This window comes from Tursiops truncatus, chromosome 7 (assembly GCF_011762595.2).
Source record: "Tursiops truncatus isolate mTurTru1 chromosome 7, mTurTru1.mat.Y, whole genome shotgun sequence".
NCBI lineage: Eukaryota > Metazoa > Chordata > Mammalia > Artiodactyla > Delphinidae > Tursiops > Tursiops truncatus.
This window is the reverse complement of record NC_047040.1, coordinates 13,909,771-13,934,363: the sequence shown is the minus strand read 5'-3', so window position 1 is coordinate 13,934,363 and position 24,593 is coordinate 13,909,771.

Sequence of the window (24,593 nt, the reverse complement as noted above, 5' to 3'; positions counted from 1 at the left end):
TGTTATATTTACATTGGACAATGCTGTCCTAAGGGGCTGGCTGCTGCTTCGTTTCGCTCACCCTGGCTGAGGCTCAATCGACCCACCCCATTCCCGTGCAGCACTGAATTGTAAACTTCAGAGACTCTTCCCTCAGACCCGTGGGATACTGGCTGTGCCTGCTTAGGAATTTGGGTTTGGGTTGACAGCCTCTTTCCACCCATAGCATCTTTCCGGGTTGCAGCTCTGCATATGTCTTAATGGCCTCCAGTTTCTTCCTGAGTTTACTCACAACTTTTTTTCCCAGCGTGTTCTTTGGCTGGGAGAATGGCATAGCAAACCCTGAGTTGAAGTTTTAACACCACTCTCCTTTAAATAATGAATCTAGAGTAAGGTAATTAATTGGAGACCAACTGATTAAATACCAGGATAGAAAACAAGTTTTTTTTTTTCTAGATGAAAATTTGGGGCTACATATTTCTCCTTTGATGAAATACACTGCTTCATTTTCTTCTCCACAAATAAGAATATGTGGTCTTTTGTACACCTACCCTCTCAACAAATCCATTTTCTCTTGAAACAAAATCCAAACCCTTTCCATGACCTGCTAGGTCCCTTATGCTCTGGTGCCTGCTTGCCTCTCCAATCTCTTCTTAGGCCAGTTTCCTTGCCCATCCAGCTCCCTGCCTTTCCCCTTCTCTAAATGTACCAAACCAAGCCTTCAAACTAAGCTCTTTGCTCTCCTGGAATACTCAACCTTCCCTACCATGACCCCACCCATCCTCCTCTCTTTTCCACCTGCTTTTATTAGCTAAATACAATGTAGCTAGTAAAGCAAGAGAAATGAAAATTTTTCCACAGTAAAATAGATAAACAAATAAAAGTCTCATAGGTATCATAAATATCTGATGAGTGAGAGTCATGGCAAGAGTCCTTATTTTAAAAGTATATATCTTGCACAGAATGTCGTCCTATAGGAGGAAAGACAGAAGGATGGCACCCTGTGTTGAGAAGTTACATCTGTAAACAAAGCAGAGATCTGAGAAAGGAAGCTAAGTGTGTGTGTGGGGGGGGAAGAGGCAGAGAAAGAAAAAAAACCTAAAAATAGAGTTGCCTTATGATCCAGCAATCCCACTCCTGAGCATATACTGAGACAAAACTATAATTTGAAAAGATACATGCACTCCTCTGTTCATAGCAGCACAATTTACAACAGCCAAGACATGGAAACAACCTAAATGTCCATTGACAGATGAATGGATAAAGAAGATGTAGTACATATATATTGATACAACGGATCATTAGCCATCAAAAAGAATGAAATAATGCCATTCGCAGCAACATGGATGGACCTAGAGATTATCATACTAAGCGAAGTAACTCAGAAAGAGCAAGACAAACACCATATGATATCACTTATATGTGGAATCTAAAATATGATACAAATCAACATATCTATGAAACAAAAACAGACTCACAGATATAGAGAACAGACTTGTGGTTGCCAAGGGGAAGGGGGGTTGGGGAGGGAAGGAATGTGAGTTTGGGTTTAGCAGAGGCAAACTATTATGCATAGGATGGATAAACAACAAGATGGATAGCTGAGTCACTTTTCTGTATAGAAGAAATTAAGACAACATTGTAAATCAACTATACTTCAATAAAGTAAAAAAAAAAAAAAAAGAGGGAGAGAAAGACTCACCCAAGATGTTATGGGAGTAGTCTATTAATGGACTGGCAGTGGGTGATACTCCAAAGGCATCTTGTTCATTTACATATTTACTCGTTAAAAGGTTTGTGTCATCCTCTTCTGTAAGTATCTTGTTTATTTATTTGTTAAAGAGTTTGTGTCATGGTCTGAAAGTATCTTGTTTATTTACCTATTCAGTTGTTTACTATAAATCAGATTGTGTCACTTCTTTGTAGAAAAACATCCAATTTGTCCTCCAACAACATCACGAGCAAAAACCAGTTCCTCACCCTGGCCGGCGAGCTCTCTGACCTCACCATATCCCACTTGCCCCTTGCCAGCCACACTCCAGCCACAGTACTTCGTTCTGTCCACTGAACACTCAAAATTGATTACCAATATTTAGATCCTTTGCCCAGGCTGTGCTCTGCCGTGAATGTCCTTCCTCCTGAACTCAGCATGGTCCACAGTTGCTGTATAGTAGATTGCTACTCGAAGTCACCTCCTCTGGCCAGTCTTCCCTGAGGCCCAATCGGAGGTAACCACTCTCTACTACAGCACTCTCCCCGGTTTTCTGTTCAGCCCCATCTGATACTTTCTCGTGTGTTTCTCTTATTTCATCAACTAGAATGTAAGCTCCCACAGATGCAGGAACATTGTTGCCTCTTCAGAACCTGAAAAAGTACCAAGGGGAATCTTTAATTCCACTCCTGGGGCATAGGAATTAGAAAACGAGAGATGGTCATGATTAACAGATGACATGATTGTGTGCATAGAAAACCCAAAGCTTTTGGTAGGAGAATTTAGCACATTTGCTGGATATGAAAAACGGTTTACAAATATTAATTATAGTCTAAGTTCCTGCAACACGCAACTTAAAAATGATATTTCAGAAGATGTTTTCTACAATAGTATAAAAAATAATTTGTACAAGGAACATGCTTTGTGATTAATAACACAAAACAGAATCTTGTGAATAATTTATGTTTGCTACTAATTAGGTGATATTCAAATTCATCCCTATGACCTTACTTCAATGAACTTACATTCTGATGTTTAAAGGGAGAGATTAGTCCTTTTTTATTTAACTTTTTATTTTATGTTGGAGTATATCCGATTAACAATGTTGTGATAGTTTCAGATGCACAGCAAAGCAACTCAGCCATACACATACATGTATCCATTCTCTCCCAGAAGATTAGTCCTTTTTTTACTGAGGTGTGATATTGTAGTTATATCTGCCTTTTTCCCCTAATCATCCTCACCACAAATAAAATTTACACAAATAAATTTACACTCTATGACATAAATCACAGTAAGATCCTTTCTGACCCCCCTCCTAGAGTTATGGAAATAAAAAAAAAAATAAACAAATGGGACCTAATGAAACTTCAAAGCTTTTGCACAGCAAAGGAAACCATAAATAAGACCAAAAGACAACCCTCAGAATGGGGGAAAATATTTGCAAATGAAGCAACTGACAAAGGATTAATCTCCAAAATTTACAAGCAGCTCATGCAGCTCAATAACAAAAAAAACAAACAACCCAATCCAAAAATGGGCAGAAGACCTCAATAGACATTTCTCCAAAGAAGATATACAGACTGCCACCAAGCACATGAAAGAATGCTCAACGTCACTAATCATTAGAGAAATGAACATCAAAACTACAATGAGATATCATCTCACACCAGTCAGAATGGCCATCATCAAAAAATCTAGAAACAATAAATGCTGGAGAGGGTGTGGAGAAAAGGGAACACTCTTGCTCTGCTGGTGGGAATGTGAATTGGTTCAGCCACTATGGAGAACTGTATGGAGGTTCCTTAAAAGACTACAAATAGAACTACCATATGACCCAGCAATCCCACTACTGGGCATATATCCTGAGAAAACCATAATTCAAAAAGAGTCATGTACCAAAATGTTCATTGCAGCTCTATTTACAGTAGCCCGGAGATGGAAACAACCTAAGTGCCCATCATCGGATGAATGGATGAAGAAGATGTGGCACATATATACAATGGAATATTACTCAGCCATAAAAAGAAATGAAATTGAGCTATTTGTAATGAGGTGGATAGACCTAGAGTCTGTCATACAGAGTGAAGTAAGTCAGAAAGAAAAATACAAATACCGTATGCTAACACATATATATGGAATTTAAGAAAAAAAAATGTCATGAAGAACCTAGGGGTAAGACAGGAATAAAGACGCAGACCTACTGGAGAATGGACTTGAGGATATGGGGAGGGGGAAGGGTGAGCTGTGACAGGGCGAGAGAGAGTCATGGACATATACACACTAACAAACGTAAGGTAGATAGCTAGTGGGAAGCAGCCGCATGGCACAGGGATATTGGCTCGGTGCTTTGTGACAGCCCGAAGGGGTGGGATAGGGAGGGTGGGAGGGAGGGAGACACAAGAGGGAAGACATATGGGAACATATGTATATGTATAACTGATTCACTTTGTTATAAAGCAGAAACTAACACACCATTGTAAAGCAATTATACCCCAATAAAGATGTTAAAAAAAAAAAAAAAAGAAGGCCAAAGTTAGAAGAACAAACTACAGGTAGTACATGTACTTCTATATATATATTTTTTTTTAAATAAATTTATTTATTTTTGGTTGTGTTGGGTCTTCGTTGCTGTGCGCAGGCTTTCTCTAGTTGCAGCAAATGGGGGCTACTCTTCATTGCAGTGCATGGGCTTCTCATTGCAGTGGCTTCCCTTGTGGGGGAACATGGGCTCTAGGCGCACAGGGTTCAGTAGTTGTGGCACGCAGGCTCAGTAGTTGTGGCTCACGGGCTCTAGAGAGTAGGCTCATTAGTTGTGGCACAGGGGCTTTGTTGCTCCGCAGCATGTGGAATCTTCCTGGACCAGGGATCGAACCCGTGTCCCCTGCATTGGCAGGCAGATTCTTAACCACTGCACCACCAGGGAAGTCCCTATACTTCTATATTTTAAGAGTGCAAAAATCATGCTGTGAAAATTCCTTGTAGGATAACTCTAATTAAAACTAGCTACATGAGAGACAAAGAAATGAGGAAATAAGATCTGCAATAATGTTATTACTCACATTAAAACATTCTTAAAATTATAATTACCATATACTATAATTTAATAATCAAATAAAGCCTATTAATTTTATTTCAGTAAAATATTTTTGTTAGCCTTATTAATATTAACCATGGAGTCAAGGTAATAGTACTCATTAAAACACTAGGAAAACTGAAAATACAACAAAAAAATCTGTAATGCCTGAAGTGGAGTCCCAAATGTGTAAAACGCAGCCTACATTACCGTCAGCTATATTCCTTACATGAGCACCATCTGTCTTGTGTATCCTATGATCCTGTATTCAAATCCTGGCTTTGCCCCTTAGCAGCTGTGTGATTCCAGGCAAGCTATTTAACCTCTCTGGGCCTCAGTTCCACATCTGTAAAAAGGTAGTTGTAATACTTACCTCCTAGGATGGTTGTATGTAAAGACTAAACTGGGGGCTTCCCTGGTGGCGCAGTGGTTGAGAGTCCACCTGCCGATGCAGGGGACATGGGTTCGTGCCCCGGTCCGGGAAGATCCCACATGCCATGGAGCGGCTGGGCCCGTGAGCCATGGCCGCTAAGCCTGCGCGTCTGGAGCCTGTGCTCCGCGACGGGAGAGGCCACAACAGTAAGAGGCCCACGTACCGCAAACAAAACAAAACAAAACAGAACAAGACTAAACTGGTGAAAACATATGAGGCCCAGAACACAGCCTGGCATATAGTAAGCACAATAAATGTTAGCTATCACTGTCACACCACTGGAAATTTGCACACCCTTCAGAAACCATGTGTAGTTGTCTAAGATGTTAGGCAACACTTCCACTGAGCTTCAAAGAACATTGGTTGACTGCTTTCTCTACACATAGGAGAGACAGCTATTGCAGTCATGAGCCATTTTAAGAGAAGGTCTGGCTAGGTGCTTTTTTTACTCCACAACTGTTTTTCCAGAGAAAGGATCACAGGATCATTCACTCCTCCTCCTCCCTCTGTGCAGCCTCTCATCCAGTTAAGGAAATCGCCAGGCCGAAGCCATGACATCTTTCCCGTAGGAGAGAACTGAACCAACAGCCCCGCTGCCAGCTTCTCAGTCATTCATCCCGCGACAGTTGACCTTGCTGGACCATCTCGTGACCATAACTAAGCAGAATCTGGGTCACTTTAACAGGGTAGAAACTGAGAGGCTGCACAGATTCTTTTTTTTTTTTTTTTGGCCGCGTTGGGTCTTTGTTGCTGCACATGGGCTTTCTCTAGCTGCGGCGAGCGGGGGCTACTCTTCGTTGCGGTGCACGGGCTTCTCATTGCAGTGGCTTCTCTTGTTGTGGAGCGCAGGCTCTAGGCACTCAGGCTCAGTAGTTATGGTGCACAGGCTCAGTAGTTGTGGCTTACGGGCTCTAGCGTGCAGGCTCAGTAGCTGTGGAGCGCAGGCTTAGTTGTTCAGTGGCACATGGGAGCTTCCAGGACCAGGGATCGAACCCGTGTCCCCTGCATTGGCAGGCGGATTTTTAAACACTGAGCCAAGAGGGAAGTCTCTGCACAGATTCTTTTTTTTTTTTTTTTTCTTTTTTGCGGTACGCGGGCCTCTCACTGTTGTGGCCTCTCCCGTTGCGGAGCACAGGCTCCGGACGCACAGGCTCAGCGGCCATGGCTCACGGGCCCAGCCGCTCCGCGGCATGTGGGATCCTCCCGGACCGGGGCACGAAGCCGTGTCCCCTGCATCGGCAGGCGGACTCTCAACCACTGCGCCACCAGGGAAGCCCTCTGCACAGATTCTTAATGTCTTACCCAACTCTCCTTGGTCACTGGGCCCCTTCCTTTCACAACCTCCATGGGTAGCAGCAAATTTACTATCACAGCCACATGTGGCACTCGAGAAGCAAACATTAATTTATTAAATATGTCTTGCTGATGTTCCTTTAAAAAAAAAATCATACATACACACAACACACAGATAGAGAGACACAATCACTGCCTAAAATAGAAGATATTTATGGTCTTAGTTTTAGTACACAGTGGACTTAACTATGTAGTTTTTAGGATAACTGAATCATGTCCTCTTCATTTATATCAAGAGAGAAGAGATATGGGAACATATGTATATGCATAACTGATTCACCTTGTTATAAAGCAGAAACTAACACACCATTGTAAAGCAATTATACTCCAATAAAGATGTTAAAAAAAAAAAGGTGGTAGATGGAGCAGTTTTCAGATTAATAGAGAAGTCAGGAGACATCTCTACTTTTGTTTCTTTCCTAAATTATAGGACCATAATTAAGAGAACTTTCGTCTTAAGAAGCAAACTTCATTTCCCACACTGGAGTGTCTCCTTTCCATTTGCAAACTGCAAATATTCATGTAGCTAAATTATATGTTAAATTACTTTCACTCCAAAGGCACTGAGGTCTTCTCAGGTGTAAACCAAAGACACCAAATGGAAACCAAATTTGGTCCATCACAACCGACAAGAATCAGCTCAAGGTGGTGGTTTGCTCACTAACTGTACACCCTTCCTCAGCGTTCTGATTCCAGGCTGTCTTTCATTCTTTAAGAGTGCTGTGTTAGGACTTGTCAAGGGAGAGCTACAGAAAAAATACTTATGTTCTTGCACTTAGGGGATATTTCCATGGTGTCTGTGGGCCTTTTTAAAGCGCTGTTGGTTTGGCATGATTATACATAAAGCAATTGAAACAGAGTTCTCCAGTGTATCTGTATCATTTTCTTCTTAATTTACGAGAGATTTTCTGTTAGAAGAAAAGCTGCAGCAATTAATTGAACAGCCCTTGATCTTGAACTAGGGGAATATTAAGAGTGTCTAGGGCTTCCCTGGTGGCGCAGTGGTTGGGAGTCCGCCTGCCGATGCGGGGGACGCGGGTTCGTGCCACGGTCTGGGAGATCCCACATGCCGCGGAGCGGCTGGGCCCGTGAGCCATGGCCGCTGGGCCTGCGCGTCCGGAGCCTGTGCTCCGCAGCGGGAGAGGCCGCAACAGTGAGAGGCCCGCGTACAGCAAAAAAAAAAAAAAAAAAAAAAAAAAAAAGAGTGTCTAGCACTGTGCTGCTTTCATGATTGGAGCTCAAGAAGTATTTGCTGTTGGGTTGGTTGGAAAAGATACACTGGACGTGGACAGACACACACAAGCCTCCAAGTTGCCTGGGGGGCATCGCTGCTGTGATGTCATGGTGTTTGCAGCTGCAAAAGTCTCGATGGAAACCTATTAATATTAATTAATTAATATTAATTATTAATATTAATTCCCAGTAAGCATTCTAGACGAATGAGGGAGATGCACTGGGTGCAGATTCCTAGCTGTGTTAATTATTACAATATTTTTTGCCTTTTAGATTTAAGGCAATCAAAAACAAGTTTTAGCTCCCCATTTGTCTGTTTAATTAGAAGCAGTTTAATGTTTATCTGGAATTTCTTTTCTATGCCTCACCTGTTCAGGATCAAATTAAGAAAATAAAAATAAATTCGTGGATGATGAATGCTTAAGGGCAATGCTCAGCTTGAGGGTAACAACCTAAATTAGACAAGGTTTTCTCAGCTAAAAGTTGGTTTTCTCACATCCGACTTTACTGAGAAAACTTAAAGAATCAAAAGAAAACTTCTACCGACTCCAACAGACCATCTCTTCCCACATTCCCACGTGCCTCCTGTCGATGACAGGTATTCAAGATCAGGTCATAAAAGACATCGTTGCTTATATTTAATGTGATTCCTGATGTAGTTGCGTTTAAAGCTACAACTTATCTGTTTTCCATTTGTTCCATCTGTTCTTTGTTCTGTTTTTTCTGCCTGCTTTTGGATCTCTTGCTGGCATATTAACTATCACTCTCTGTATTGTCTAGTGGCTTCTCTAGGTTCAGAGTGTCCTCTCTACCTTATCACACTCTGCCTGAAAGTAACATTCAGGTATCCTGTAAGAACTTTAAGAAAACATACTTTCATTTCTCTCCTCCCAGTCTGTACACTATTGTTATCACCAAATGTTTTCTACTTATATTTTAAACACCATACTATATTGTTATTGTCTTTGCTTTAAACAAAATATTTAAATGATAAAAAAGTCTTTTTACTCACATAGTTACTATTTCCAGGGCTCTTCAGTTCCTGTGTAGAACTTCAATCCATGTCTTACACCGTATACGAAACTCAATTCAAAATGGATCTCAGACCTAAATGCAAAACCTAACATTATAAAACTTCTGGAAGAAACATAGGAGACAATCTTTAGGATGTAGGGTTAAGCAAAGATTTCTTAGATATGATCAAAATCACAATCCATAGAAGAAAAAAAACTGGACTTCAGGGGCTTCCCTGGTGGCGCAGTGGTTGAGAGTCCGCCTGCCGAGGCAGGGGACACGGGTTCGTGCCCCGGTCCGGGAAGATCCCACATGCCACGGAGCGGCTGGGCCCGTGAGCCATGGCTGCTGAGCCTGCACGTCCGGAGCCTGTGCTCCGCAATGGAAGAGGCCACAACGGTGAGAGGCCCGCGTACCGCAAAAAAAAAAACTGGACTTCATCAAAATAACAAGTGCTTTTTGAAAGACACTGTTAATAAAATAAAAGCATAAGCCACAGTCTGGGAGAAAATATTTGCAAGTCTTCTACCTGAAAAAGGACTTGAACGCAGAATATATTAAACACTCTAATAAACTCTAAGTAGAAAACAAACCCAATAAAACAAATGGGTACAAGATTTGAACAGATATTTACTAAAGAAGATAAATGGCCGGCAAATGGACACATTAAAATATGCTTGGCATCACCAGTCATGATGGATATGCAAATTAGAACCTCAATGAGACACTACTACACACAAATGAGACATATCACTACTTCCAAAATAGACTGACCATATCCAGTGTTGGCAGAGATATGGAGCAACCTGAACACTCCTTCACTGCTGGTGAGACAATCGTTCAACCGTGTTGGAAAACGGTTTGGCAAGTTCTTAAAAAGTTAAACCTGTATCTACCATATGATCCAGCTATCCCCCTTCTTAGGTATTTTCCCAAGACAAATGAAAGTATGCATCTATACAAAGACTATTACATGAATGTTCATAGCAGGTTTGTTTGCAACAGCAAAAACTGGAAGCAGCAAATGGTTGGATAAACAAATCCATAGAGTGGAAGACTACGGCTGCAGTAGCCGTCCTGAAACGCTTCGTAATCGCATCTGTGTGAAGTTTGCTGGGAGCATCCACAAGGGCTGGAGCCTCCTCTCAGGTGAGGCCCGCTTCCTGGACACAGGTGCTGGGTCCCTCTCCCGCTGCCCTTGCTCCGCGGGGACCTTGCCCCCGGAGGACCTGAACTTGGACACCAACGTGGTGGGTTTAGGCACAAGCCCCGGCTCCTGCGAGGTCCGCACTCCCCTCGCCGCAAGTATTCCAGTGCGGAGGGATCATTTTAAATAGCAAATAAAAAACGCCATGACTGGTGGAGAAAGACCACCGGAGAAAGCGAAACGCTGTTTTCTTGATTTTCGAATCAGGAGCCCAACATTTTCACTTAGCGCTGGGCCAAGCAAATTGCGCACCCAGCTCTCCACAGAGCAGATAGAAAAGCAAGGGAAAGCGTAGCCGAGTGAGTGGAGAAGAAGCAGGAAGAGGAGAGCGCATGACGACGAGGACAGATGGAGCTCCAGCACCCAAACCCTTGCGAAAATGGTTTTCGGCTTGCCTTTGGCATCCAGGGTGTGGAAGCCTTTTCCTTGTCCCACCCTTGGCTGTGTGCATTAATTAAACGATATGTTAAAAAGCAGTTACCACGTGCCCCGTACTGGGCCGGGCACTGGAACTGCTTTACATAGGGTGGTGAGCATCTCTTAAAAAGTGATATTTGGGGCTTCCCTGGTGGCGCAGTGGTGGAGAGTCCGCCTACCGATGCGGGGGACACGGGTTCGTGCCCTGGTCCGGGAAGATCCCACATGCCGCGGAGCGGCGGCGCCCGTGAGACATGGCCGCTGAGCCTGCGCGTCCGGAGCCTGTGCTCCGCAACGGGAGAGGCAACAACAGCGAGAGGCCCGCGTACCGCAAAAACAAAAACAAACAAAAAAAGTGATATTTGATCTGAACACAAAGTGGTGTCTGCCCTGAAGCCAGCCTGAAAGATCTGGAGGAGAACTCCAGACCGAAGGAACAAAGCCGCGAAGCGGGAAAAAGCTTAACTAACAGTGGTTTAACAGTGATGTGTGTGCAGAAGTAATTTCCTGGGATATTTAACTGAAGAAAGGCTTCCTCTCTTTGACCTGAAAGCGGGAACTATTTAATCTACTAAATTAGAGGCTTGACCAACCCCTAAAGGTATCATCTTTCACGTTGTCCACTGAAGAACACTGATGAGCTGTGGAACATTATCCGTGACCTCTATTTACTACCGTGGGTTGAGATTAAGTGTTCCTTTGTTACCTCCAGCTTTCCCTAAATACTATTTAGAATAAATGTGTTCATTCAACAAATCTTGCTTAAGCACCTCTTAATGTTCAAAGGCTCTCTAAGAGAAACATCAAGCAATACAACCTTCAGGTTCTTTGGAATCTAGCAGTGGGCAAAAGGCACTTAACCTGGAGAATTTGGTGAATACTTTAAGAGATGCAAAACCAGTGCCTGCCTTGGGAGCCTAGCTAGGGGAGGATCCCTTTTATCTAAGGTTTAGTAGACAGAGGTTCTGTGAGCTGAACCAAGAATCTGTGTATGTCAAAGAACCAGTTGATATCAGGCTAAAAATAGATCTTATACAGACTAAAAAACTCAGTATCCTATGTATCCTGAGTTTTCCAACATTTTCCTTAGTTTAGAAGCTTACATAGCTTTTTTAAAAATTAGATTCCAACTATGCTCATTTATTTTACCAAACTTCTCCATGAATCAATTTGCAAAAAGGGTGAGACAAAAACTGGCAGTCAGAGACATTTAGCATTTTTTAAGTTTCCAGTTCTCAGAAACAATGCAATTTAAAACTCTCAAGGTGACTTAATCATAACCTTTATAAAATCTTGTTCTTACACTATGTTTGAAGATTCCTAGGATCTAGACTTCAACATACTTTATAAAATATTTAATTCCATCCTTACATTTGAGAAATAATAAAACCAAGGTCCAAAAAGTCAATTGGCTTATGTAAAGTTACAACCTTCTCTTTCACTGTCCATGATTTTTTTTTCTCAGAATACATATTGGCATATAATAAACTAGATAGGTTTGTAAGTAGTCCTGTTATCTGGCCTGACAATAAAGTGAAAAATAGAGACATAGAAACAGGGATGGTACATCTGCAGAAGTGGAGAAGACCTTGCTTAAGTTACCTCTGTGGGCAGAGCCCCACACATACCAGGAACCTGTGATAGGCAAGCAAAATCTATAGTCTGCCTGTTTCTATGGCAACCAAGAATTACGTAGTTAGGCCATGCACCTGAGTCTCTACATAATTAACTTCTTATGTGTTGGGATGGTTAATACTTTTAAACATCACAGAAAAAGAACCTGATGAAATCTCTTTAAAATATAAAACATACACACGCACAACCTAAATCTAAAACCACTGTCCTGGGACTTCCCTGGTGGCTCAGTGGTTAAGAATTCACCCATCAATGTAGGAGACACAGTTCAAGCCCTGGTCTGGGAAGATCCCACATGCCTCGAAGCAACTAAGCCCGTGCACTGCAACCACTGAGCCTGCGCTCTAGAGCCTGCAAGCAACAACTACTGAAGCCCGCGTGTCTAAAGCCCGTGCTCCACAACAGGAGAAGCCACTGCAATGAGAAGCCTGTGAACTGCAATAAAGAGTAGCCCTCGCTCGCCACAACTAGAGAAAGCCCGCGCACAAACACCCAACGCAGCCAAAAATAAATAATAAATAAATTTTTAAAAAGATAAAATAAAATAAAACCACTGCCCTTCCACTTGCTCTAACTTTATCCTTTCAGTGGTTTTGTTTTTTGTTGAGAAAATGGAGGGCAGATTGCATGTGCAATTGAGTTTTCTGTCTCAAAGATCTCACATTTTAGCTAGCCACTTTTGCAGATACTCACAGATTTTTGTCTCATGCATGAGTTAGTTCAGCTCAATCATTATTTTGGTCTGGATGCATATTTGCACAGTGGGCTTCACTTAAGATGTGAAGAGGAAAGATCAGAATACCTATATGGTAAGTGTTCATACCAGTGGCTGCATATTAATGTATCTGGGGAGCCTTTAAAAATAACTATGCCAGGTCAGTTCCTAGGAATTCTCATTTAATTGTCTGATACTTATTAAAAACAGTTATTGTTCATTATTAATCACCAAGTGGTACAAATAAATGAAAGCTATAGGAAAATACCTAAACTTGTCAATTTAGAGATTAACATTTTTAATTAATCTCATTCTTCAACTCAGGAGTGTGATACAATTTAAGTTCCCAGGCTTGAGTTTATTCCTTGAAAGTTACAAGCAGAAGGTTATCACCTACCAAGAATAAGAGCAAAAGGATGATATATAGTTTTAGAGAAGTTTAAGATCCTTTATTTTAACTAAATAAGATATGTTTATTTCTTTATTTTACAGATTAAAAAAAAAAGAAAAGAAAAATTGAGGCTCAGGTAGTTTAATTGACTTGTAAAGACAATTGTTGATGAAGTCAGAACTAGAACACTGTTCATCAGGCCTTGTGTCTTATCTGTCTTGACTTGGCAGTGACCTACAGATATATGGGAACCTCCCTCATGCATATTGAATGCCTGACTTTTCTTTGATTGATTTGCAAGGGTTCGGGGAGTCTTTGGGCTTGAAATTATGGTATTAGTTTTGCAAATAATACATTAACATACTAAGCAGCAGGTTTTGATTTTGCAAGGGTATAAAACTTGAACATCTCATCAAGTACTAAAAATGGATTATTTAGATTATTTTAAAGCACACTTCAGTAATTTCCAACAAGCAAAAGGGAATTTTCAGTCAATGGATCCTTATATGCCCCATGAATTTATTGCACTAAGAACTAAGTGGACACATCATTGATCAGTGATCACTGGCAAATCACATCACCTACCCCCCAGTCAAACCTGTCTAGAAAAAACAGCTCATTTTACAAAGTAACAAGATTCCTGAAAAAATACTACCTCGTGTCACTTGATTACTACACTTGTAGGAAAACATTTAAACCCAATAGCTAACAAAATAGTTTATTCTGTATCTCCGTGGATATTCATGACTGTGTTACCTTCAATGTAAACAGCAGGCAAATCTGAACTGACATCTTTTATGACTCCCAGAGTGTTTCCTGGATCAATAGAATCATTGGGAAAGATAATTTTGCTTTCCGTCATAATCAGGCCAGAGGAGAACTCATTTTCAGTGACCTAAATAAGCCACTGAAACACATTGAACTCAGGGCCAAAGGTATCTGAAGATCACTGAAGAAATAAACTGCAAAAACAGGGGCGGGTGGGGAGTAGGAAATTAAATTTTATATCCTGGGGAGCAGAAATGTAAAGAGAAAGATTGTACAGATTGATTTTTTTGCTTTGTTTTCTCCTGAGAATCTTGATTTGTTAAAATGGCTAAAGGAATCTCTGCAATTTAAGAAAGGGGGTACTGAAAACCCAATTATCTCAGTATGGTTATTTCTCGTGGAGAAATCTCTTAAATATGCTAAATTATGAGTTCCTTGTCATATATCTAAAGATAGTGTGACACTGCAAAATAGCTTTTCATTTGACCTGTGCATAGATTTACACAAGAATGTTTATATACAAAATATTCTTTCCTAGGCAGCTGAAAGCGAGCACTGCCACCCTGTTCTCTAGACCCTCAACTTCTTATGTGTATGATTTTTTGGATTTAGACTAAGTAAAGAAAATTCAACATTTCTTAATCAAAGATGTCATTGTCAAGCTAAGATAAATCCCTAAAATGGAGCAAGTTAGCAGACTTTCTAAATTAAGTTGCATGAGTGACCTTGTATGATCAAGACGAGACTCCTTAGTAGGGTGTAAAGACCCCTTATGATCTGGCCCCGCCCAGTGGTCCAAACTTGTCTCCTGCCACCACGATGCCACCACACCTACACTCACCTCTCAAACGATATTTCACTTCTGTGTTTTAGCACCAGTGTGGTTCCACAGCTCTGTGCCTCTTCCACATCTACTCTTATCTACGTGAAACAATACCCTCCCCTTGTCTGATCTGCAAACTTTTGCTCATCCTTCTGCCAGAATTGAGAGACCGCTTCTTCTGAATTTGCCCCGACCTTTCCCCAGTTGTCTTCTGCTTTGTTTGCAGAGCTTCCTTTACCTCCTTGCCCATGTTCCTAGTAAAGCATTCATTCCCAGCATCTATCACAGCGTCTGGCTTCAAACTGAACCAAAGAATCAGAATTATGATTAACAGTTTAGAAATGTGATTCATCTTAAGTCTTGCAGCTATATCAAGAATCTATGCATTATCGTAAGTGTTTATAGCTCTCAGCAAGCAGGGAAAAAATACAGTAAAAGTGATCTAGAGCTCCTGAAATGGGGGTGAGCAACAGTTAAATTTCCAGATGGGGAGGACAGAGTGGACACCATTGAGAAGGTGGTTTAAGCAAAGATTGAAGGAGGTGAGGGAATAATGTCCTGGAACATCACAGAGTCAGTGTGTCTGCCCCAGAGTGAGTGGAGTGAGGGTGGAAGGGGGTGAGGTCAAACTGGGTGGGACCCTGCATGGAAGAAAGGACAATGGCTTGTCCTCCAAGGGAAATGGCAATCATTGCATGGTTTGAGCCGAGGAATGAGAGATTTGCTTTGTTCATTGGGGACCACTATAGCTGCTGGGTTAGAATCAATGGAGGGGCCAGGGCAGAGGCACAGAGACAGGATAGGAGGCCATTCTAAACACCCAGCTGAGAGCAGGTGGCAGCCTCGGAGGTGGAGCAGAGAAGGGGTGGGATTCTGGGAAACTGTGGTTCCAAATGATTAAAAACAGTCTTGGAAATAGATTTGGGATTTTCCAAGTATGTATATCCTGTGACATGGTCTTAAGAAAATTTCTACCTCTGACCTAGACAAGATACTTGCAAACTTTGATGTGTGGTGAGTATATTGGGAACACAGAAAGATCTCTTATTATCCTGTCAACTTCCTTCTCCATAATTATCTTTTTGTTTTTATATATGTACATTTGACGGGATGTGTAATCAAACTACAGTAATGCAAGTTAAAAAAATACTATTCCCATCACACAGGCATAAAAGGAGGGATTAATGCTCAGTGCGGTGGCCTCTGCTCACCTCTCTCAACCCCCAAATGTAAATCCCAAATGTCACCAGACAACACTTTACCTCCTCCGGCACCTCGGCCTTCCCAAGAAGGGTCAGCTGGTCCCTTCACATATTTGTTACTTGAGTCCTGGCATGGAAGATCACAGTGGCTGCAGACAGTACAGACAGTGTGAACCAAGGGAGGCATCGGTCACGGTTGTACACAGGTTGTCAACAGTGACCTCAGATCCTCCAACTCCTTGTAAAACCAAGATTCCAATAATCTATAAAAGAATATGCATGCCCAACAATAAAAAGGAAAAAACTACTGATACACACAACCACATGGGTGAACCTCAAATGCATTGTGCTAACTGAAAGAAGACGCAAAAGGCTCCACACTGTGTGATTCTATTTAGAACATTCTGGAAAAAGCAAAACTCTAGGGACAGAAAACTGACCAGGTCTTACCCGATACCGGGGCATTGGGGGAGGAGTCAACTGGGAAAGGTTGGGTGAATTTGGTGGGGTGGTGATGGAAGTGCTCTGTATCTTGGTTGTGGTGGTGGTTACATGACGGCCTCAGTGAAATTTACTGTATGTAAATTGTAACTCAATTTTAAACAATTTTTAAAAGAATATACATGGAACTAGCCTCAAGTCTAAATTTTAATTTGAAACTTATTTTTAAATATCTTAAGTGATTGCTATTATTCAAGGAAGATACAAACTTCGAAAATACAAATTCCTACAGGATGAGATTCCAGGCCACTTGACCTGGAATATGACTGTGCAAGGCTATTGTTTGCTGTTTCTTTCCCATTGTAAAAGATGACCCCCCCCCCCCCAGGATAGTCTCAACTCACCTAAGTAAGTGGCAGGTGTATTGAAAAATCTCCTTGTGTGAGACATATTTCTTAAAATTGTTAATTTGCTTTGGCAATGGCACAGAATCCCTGGGCTTTATGGCCTGTGAGTACATAATGTTTTTTCTTTTTTCTTTTTTCTTTTTTTTTTTTTTTTTAGTAAAATGAAAGCAGGTTTATTTAGAGAGATACATATTCCATAGACAGAATGCTGTCTGTCTCAGAGAGTGAGAGTGACCCTGGGAGAAACACACTCCCATAGATGGAGTGTGGGCCATCTCGGAAGGTGAGAGGCCAAAAATGTATTTCCAATAGTTTCTAAAGTTATAAGACTTTGATTGTCATTTGCTGTATCCTGAGGACTGTGGTACATAACCAGAGTGTAAGGCAGCGTGCACGTCCCAGGGGAAGCCGGCCTAGATGAAATGACAAGACATAAAATAACAATACATGAAAATTAGCTGCTGACAGGACACTGCAGCTAAGAGGTCAAAGTGGGATTGAGTAATTATGGGAGACTCTGGAGGAGACAGGAACTGAGCTAGACCTGGAAGGCTGTGGAGACCATGAGCAAGTGCATTTCTGGTGGCATCTAGGGCAATCCAAAAGACGGAACTGAGGAAAAGATATAACGCAAGAACTGTCCCTCATCACGGAAGCCAGGCAGTGTCTTTTCAGCTAAGCAGTAAATCTGGGCTTTGATGGTCGGGCAAACCCTGAGGCCTGAAGCTCAGCTTCCCTACATCAAGGAGGGTTCAGCTGTCAAGCCTACCTTCAGTCAGGTCAACGTGAGCCACACTGTTTCCATATCGAGGGCTCTCCAGGGAGCTGGTTGACAAAGTATGGCTGAAGCCCAATTGTTATAAGGCATGGATTAGATGTGTTTAATTGAACAGGGGAAGGAGCCTTCAATAACACATGTGCTGAGTACACAATGGGTGAATGACTCTATATTAGGTGTCCTGGAATAAGTGTTTTTCCCTCAGTTCTCTGGGACTCTCCAGGAACAAATGTCAATTTTCACAATAGAAATATACATTCAGGTCAAGATAAAGAAAACCACAACGTTGTCAAACTGCTTTCCAACCCTTAATGCAAGTTAAACCTCCATATTTAATTTTAGTGTATTCTCATATGAAAGATTAATTTGTATTTTTTTTAAATGGCAGGCCCAAAGGTTTGAAATTTGCAGCTACGGACCCACACATGTTTAAGACTCTTCTGAGATTCTTTGTCTGAAAGCAAAAGGTAGAGCTCCTTAAAAAATAAAAATAAAACAGTGTACTTTGCAACTCAGAAAAAAAATTAGGGATCAAAACGAGCCCAGACTTTGCATCTTCCCATACATAGAAAGGCGTTAAATTCATTAACTTGAGATGTCTGGTTTTCTTTGATTAACAGTAATATTTTGATGTTCCACCTACCTGGTCTTTTGCGGCAAAAACTTCTATATATCCTGGCTCCTCTGCTTGTCTCTTTGGAACAGTTTCTCAGCGTTATCGGAGATGCTGTGTCCTGGGCTTGAAGTCCTCAGAATATCTGCTGAATAAAGCATAACTTTCAACTTTTAGGTTGTGCATTTTTTTCAGTCAATAAACACTTGGTCTCATCATTTTGATGCAGATCCTGCCTATATCCCAATAGACTTGGTGTTTGAAAGTGGACTGTGGTGTTGGATGCTTGATGATTCTCCATGCACCTGGCTCACTCCTTTAGCTCTCAGACCTCCATGGGAACTCTCTTCCCTCGCTCCAGCCTCATAGCAGAAACGCAATACCTGAACCATCCATTTTGCAGGCAAAAGCTTATCTGGAAATGTGAGTAAATTCTTAGGGAAAAACAAGGGTCAAAACAGGATAACATGCTGCATTTGTATTTTATGTAAATGCCTTGTGATGTCGTGATTTATAATAAAAAGTACATATTTGGCGTTTGTCCTCATTTTTGACTCAGCTGCTTAAACTCTTGGAATATCCTAGGTGATGAGAGCAACAAATTGTTATGTTATGAGGTAACTTTTGGACAGTACCTAAGGATGGGGGCTGGTTGCCAAGAGAGCCAACCACATGATTTGAGGGTTGGAACTTTCAGTCCCACCCACTGACCTCTGAGGAGTGGAGTGGGGAGAAGCTGGAAGTTGAATCAATCACTGATGGCCAAAGCTAACCTAATCTTGCCCATGTAATGAAGCCTCCAGAAAAATCAAAAAGGACAGGATTTGGAGAGCATCTATGTTGGTGAAATATGGAGATTCAGGGAAAGTGGTGTGCTCAGAAAGGGAATAGAATCTCCAAGCCCTCCCTATACCTTGTCCTATGCATCTCTTCCATTTTGCTGTTCCTGAGTTATATCTTTTTATAATAAGCTGATGATCTAATAAGTAGAATATTTCTCTGAGTTCTGTGAGCTGCACTAGTAAATTAGTCAAACCCAAGGAGGGAGTCATTGGAAGCTCCAATCTATAGCTAGTGAGTCAGAAGCACAGCTGACAACTTGAGCTTGCGACTGGCAAATGAAGAGGGGCAGGTGGGGGGGAAGTCTTGCAGGACTGAGTCCTTAACCTGTGGCATCTGGTGCTATCTCCAGGCAGATAGTGTCAGAATTGAGCTGAATTGTAGGACACCCAGCTAGTGTTGGAGAATTTCTCAGTGGTATGGAAAAACTACAGCCATGATGGAATTGATTCAAGAGTTTTATACCTAAAGCCTGGTGAATGCCTTGCATGAACTGAAAATGCTACCTCTTCACAAAATACAGTCAAGGCAGAGAGATATCATTTAGGTGATAAATATTAAATAATATAAAGATGGAAGAACAGGCAGCCATTGCCTGGTATGGCATCTGTACATCCAGACTGACTACACATCCCATCAACAAGAATGAAAGTTAAAAGAAAAGAGTAGAATGGTAAAAATGATATGGGGACTTCATCACTAATCTCCCCAAAAAAGAAACAATCAGAAGAAGTAATAAAATTTTCACTGTTTGCAGATGATATGATATTATACATAGAGAATCCTCAAGATGCTATGAGAAAACTACTAGAGCTCATCAATGAATTCGGTAAAGCTGCAGGATACAAAGTTAATATGCAGAAATATGTTTCACTCCTATACACTAACAATGAAAGATCAGAAAGAGAAATTAAGGAAACAATCCCATTTACCATCACATCAAAAAGAATAAAGTACATAGGAATAAACCTACCTAAGGAGGCAAAAGACCTGTACTCTGAAAACTATAAGATGCTGATGAAAAAAATCAAAGATGACATGAACAGATGGAAAATATACCATGTTCCTGGATTGGAAGAATCAATATTGTCAAAATGACTATACTACCCAAAGCAATCTACAGATTCAACGCAATCCCTATCAAACTACCAATGACATTCTTAACAGAACTAGAACAAATTTTTTTAAAATTTGTATGGAAACATAAAAGACCCCAAATAGCCAAAGCAATCTTGAGAAAGAAACACTGAGCAGGAGGAATCAGGTTCCCTGACTTCAGACTATACTACAAAGCTACTGTAATCAAAATAGTGTGGTACTGGCACAAAAACAGAAATATAGATCAATGGAACAGGATAGAAAGCCCAGAAATAAACCCGCACACCTATAGTCAACTAATCTATGACAAAGGAAGCAGAATATACAATGGAGAAAAGACAGTCTCTTCAATAAGTGGTGGTGGGAAAACTGGACAGCTACATGTAAAAGAATGAAATTAGAACACTTCCTAACACCATACACAAAAATAAACTCAAAATGGATTAAAGACCTAAATGTAAGGCCAGACACTATAAAACTCTTAGAGGAAAACATAGGAAGAACACTCTTTGACATAAATCACAGCAAGATCCTTTTGGTTCCACCTCCTAGAGTAATGGAAATAAAAACAAAAATAAACAAATGGGACCTAATTAAACTTAAAAGCTTTTGCATAGCAAAGTAAACCATAAGCAAAATGAAAAGACAACGCACATAATGGGAGAAAATATTTGTAAACGATGCAAACAACAAGGGATTAATCTCCAAAATATACAAACAGCTCATGCAGCTCAATATAAAAAAAATAATAATAATAATGACCCAATCAAAAAAGGTTATTGAGTTACTCAATAACCTACTCAAAAAAGGTTATGAGTAGAAGATCTTAATAGATATTTCTCCAAAGAATACATACAGATGGCCAAAAAGCACATGAAAAGATGCTCAACATCGCTAATTATTAGACAAATGCAAGTCAAAACTACAATGAGGTATCACCTCACACCAGTCAGAATGGCCATCATCAAAATGTAATAATAGATGTTGGAGAGGGTGTGGAGAAAAGGGAACCCTCCTACACTGTTGGTGGGAATGTAAATTGGTTACTGCCACTATGGAAGACAGTATGGAGATTCCTTAATAAACCAGAAATGGAGCTACCATATGATCCAGCAATCACACTTCTGGGCATGTATTTGGAGAAAACCATAATTCAAAAAGATAAATGCACCCCAATGTTCATATCAGCACTATTTATAATAGCTAAGACATGAAACAACCTAAATGTCCATCAACAGATGAATGGATAGGTAAGACATAGAGCTCACCTTCCTCCCCACAAATACATCAAAAATACATCTACATGTGGAACAACTCCTGCAGAACACCTACTGAATGCTGGCAGAAGACCTCAACTTCCTAAAAGGCAAGAAACTCCCCATGTATCTGGGTAGGGCAAAAGAAAAAACAGAGACAAAAGAATAGGGACAGGACCTGCACTTCTGGGAGGGCACTGTGAAGGAGGAAAAGTTTCCATGCACTAGGAAGCCCCGTCACTGGTGGAGACCGTGGTGGGGCAAAGCTTTGGAGCCACGGAGGAGAGCACAGCAACAGGGGTGCAGAGGGCAAAGCGGAGAGATTCCCACACAGAGGATCAGTGCATACCAGCACTCACCAGCCTGAGAGGCTCATCTGCTCACCTGCCAGGGTGGGTGGGGGCTGGGAGCTGAGGCTTGGGCTTTGGAAGTCAGACCCCAAGGAGAGGACTGGGGGTGGCTACATGAACACAGCCTGAAGGGGGCTAGTGCACCATAGGTAACAGGGAGGGAGTCCAGGAAAAAGTCTGGAACTGCTTAAGAGTCAAGAGACCATTGTTTCAGGGTGCAGGAGGAGAGGTGATCCTTCCCTGTCTGCCGACAGAAGGCAGAGCACCACCTAAACAAGCTCCAGAGACAGGCGCGAGTGGCTATCATCTCAGACTCCAGAGACAAGCATGAACTGCTAATGCTGCTGCTGCAGCCACTAAGAATCCTGTGTGGAAGCACAGGTCACTCTCCACACTTCCCCTCCTGGGAGCCTGTGCAGCCCAGCACTGCCAGGGTCCCGTTATCCAGGGACAATTTCCCCGGGAGAATACATGGCACACCTGAGGCTGTTGCAACATCACGCTGACCTCTGCCACCACAGGTTCACCTTTCATTCCAATTATAACTGCTGTACCACTCCCTCCACACCCATCACTGGCATGAGTGAGCCAGAGCCCCCTAATCAGCCGCTGCTTTAACCCCATCCTGTCTGGGTGGGAACAGAAGCCTGAGGGCGACCTACACACAGAGGTGGGGCCAAATCCAAAGCTGAACCCCAGGAGCTGTGCGAACAAAGAAGAGAAAGGGAAATCTCGCCCAGCAACCTCAGGAGCAGCAGATGAAATCTCCACAATCAACTTGATGTACCATGCATCTGTGGAATACCTGAATAGACAACAAATCAACCCAAAATTGAGGCACTGGAATTTGGGAGCAAATGTAGACAAGGGGTTTGCTCTCTGCGACTGACTTGTTTTTGATTTTTATGTTTACCTTAGTATAGATTTTATTGCTTGTTATCATTTGTGGATTTGTTTATTGCTTTGGTTGCTCTTTTATTATTACTTTTTTAATTTTAATAATATTTTTATTCTTCTATTTTAATTATTTTTCTTTAATTTTTTTTTCTTTCATTTTTCTCTCTTTTCCTTTGAGCTGTGTGGCTGACAGGGTCTTAGTGCTCCAGCCTGGAGATTCTGAGGTGGGAGAGCCGAGTTCAGGACATTGGTCCACCAGAGACCTCCTGGCCCCACAAAATATCAATCAGCGAGAGCTCTGCCAGAGACCTCCATCTCAATGCTAAGACCCAGCTCCACCCAATGGCCAGCAAACTCCAATGCTGGACATGCCATGCCAAACAACTAGCAACACAGGAACACAACCCCACCTATTAGCAGAGAGGTTGCCCCACATCATACTAAGTTCACAGACACACCAAAACACACCACCAGACACAGCCCTGCCCACCAGAAAGACAAGATACAGCCCCACCCACCAGAACACAGGCACTAGTCCCCTCCACCAGGAAGCCTACACAACCCACTGAACAAAACTTACCCACTGGGAGCAGACACCAAAAACAATGGGAACTATGAACCTGCAGCGTGTGAAAGGAGACCCCAAACACAGTAAGTTAAGCAAAAAGGGAAGACAAAGAAACATGCAGCAGATGAAGGAGCAGGTAAAAATCCACCAGACCAAACAAATGAAGAAGAAATAGGCAGTCTACCTGAAAAAGAATTCAGAGTAATGATAGTAAAGATGATACAAAATCTTGGAAATAGAATGGAGAAAATACAAGAAGCATTTAACAAGGACCTAGAAGAACTGAAGAGCAAACAAACAAGGACGAACAACACAATAAATGAAATTAAAAATTCTTTAGAAGGAATCAGTAGCAGAATAACTGAGGCAGAAGAACAGATAAGTGATCTGGAAGATAAAATAGTGGAAATAACTACCGCAGAGCAGAATAAAGAAAGAAGAATGAAAAGAACTGAGGACAGTCTCAGAGATCTGGGGACAACATTAAATGCACCAATATTTGAATTATAGGGGTCCCAGAAGAAGAAGAGAAAAAGAAAGGGACTGAAAAAATATTTGAAGAGATTATAGTTGAAAACTTCCCTGATATGGGAAAAGAAATAGTCAGTCAAGTCCAGGAAGCTCAGAGAGTCTCATATAGGATAAATACAAGGAGAAACATGTCAAGACACATATTAATCAAACTATCAAAAATTAAATACAAAGAAAAAATATTAAAAGCAGCAAGGGAAAAGCAACAAATAACATACAAGAGAATCCCCATAAGGTTAACAGCTGATCTTTCAAAAGAAGCTCTGCAAGCCAGAAGGGAGTGGCAGGACATATTTAAAGTGATGAAAGGGAAAAACCTACAACCCAAGATTACTCTACACAGCAAGGATCTCACTCAGATTCGATGGAGAAATTAAAACCTTTACAGACAAGCAAAAATTAAGAGAATTCAGCACCACCAAACCAACTTTACAACAAATGCTGAAGGAACTTCTCTAAGCAGGACATGCAAGAGAAGGAAATGACCTACAAAAACAAACCCAAAACAATTAAGAAAATGGTAATAGGAACATACATATCGATAACTACCTTAAATGTAAATGGATTAAATGTTCCAACCAAAAGACATAGACTGGCTGAATGGATACAAAAACAAGACCCATATATATGCTGTCTACAAGAGACCCACTTCAGATCTAGGGACACATACAGACTGAAAGTGAGGGGATGGAAAAAGATATTCCATGCAAATGGAAATCAAAAGAGAGCTGGAGTAGCAATTCTCATATCAGGCAAAAGTAGACCTTAAAATAAAGACTATTACAAGAGACAAAGAAGAACACTACATAATGATCAAGGGATCAATCCAAGAAGAAGATATAACAATTGTGAATATT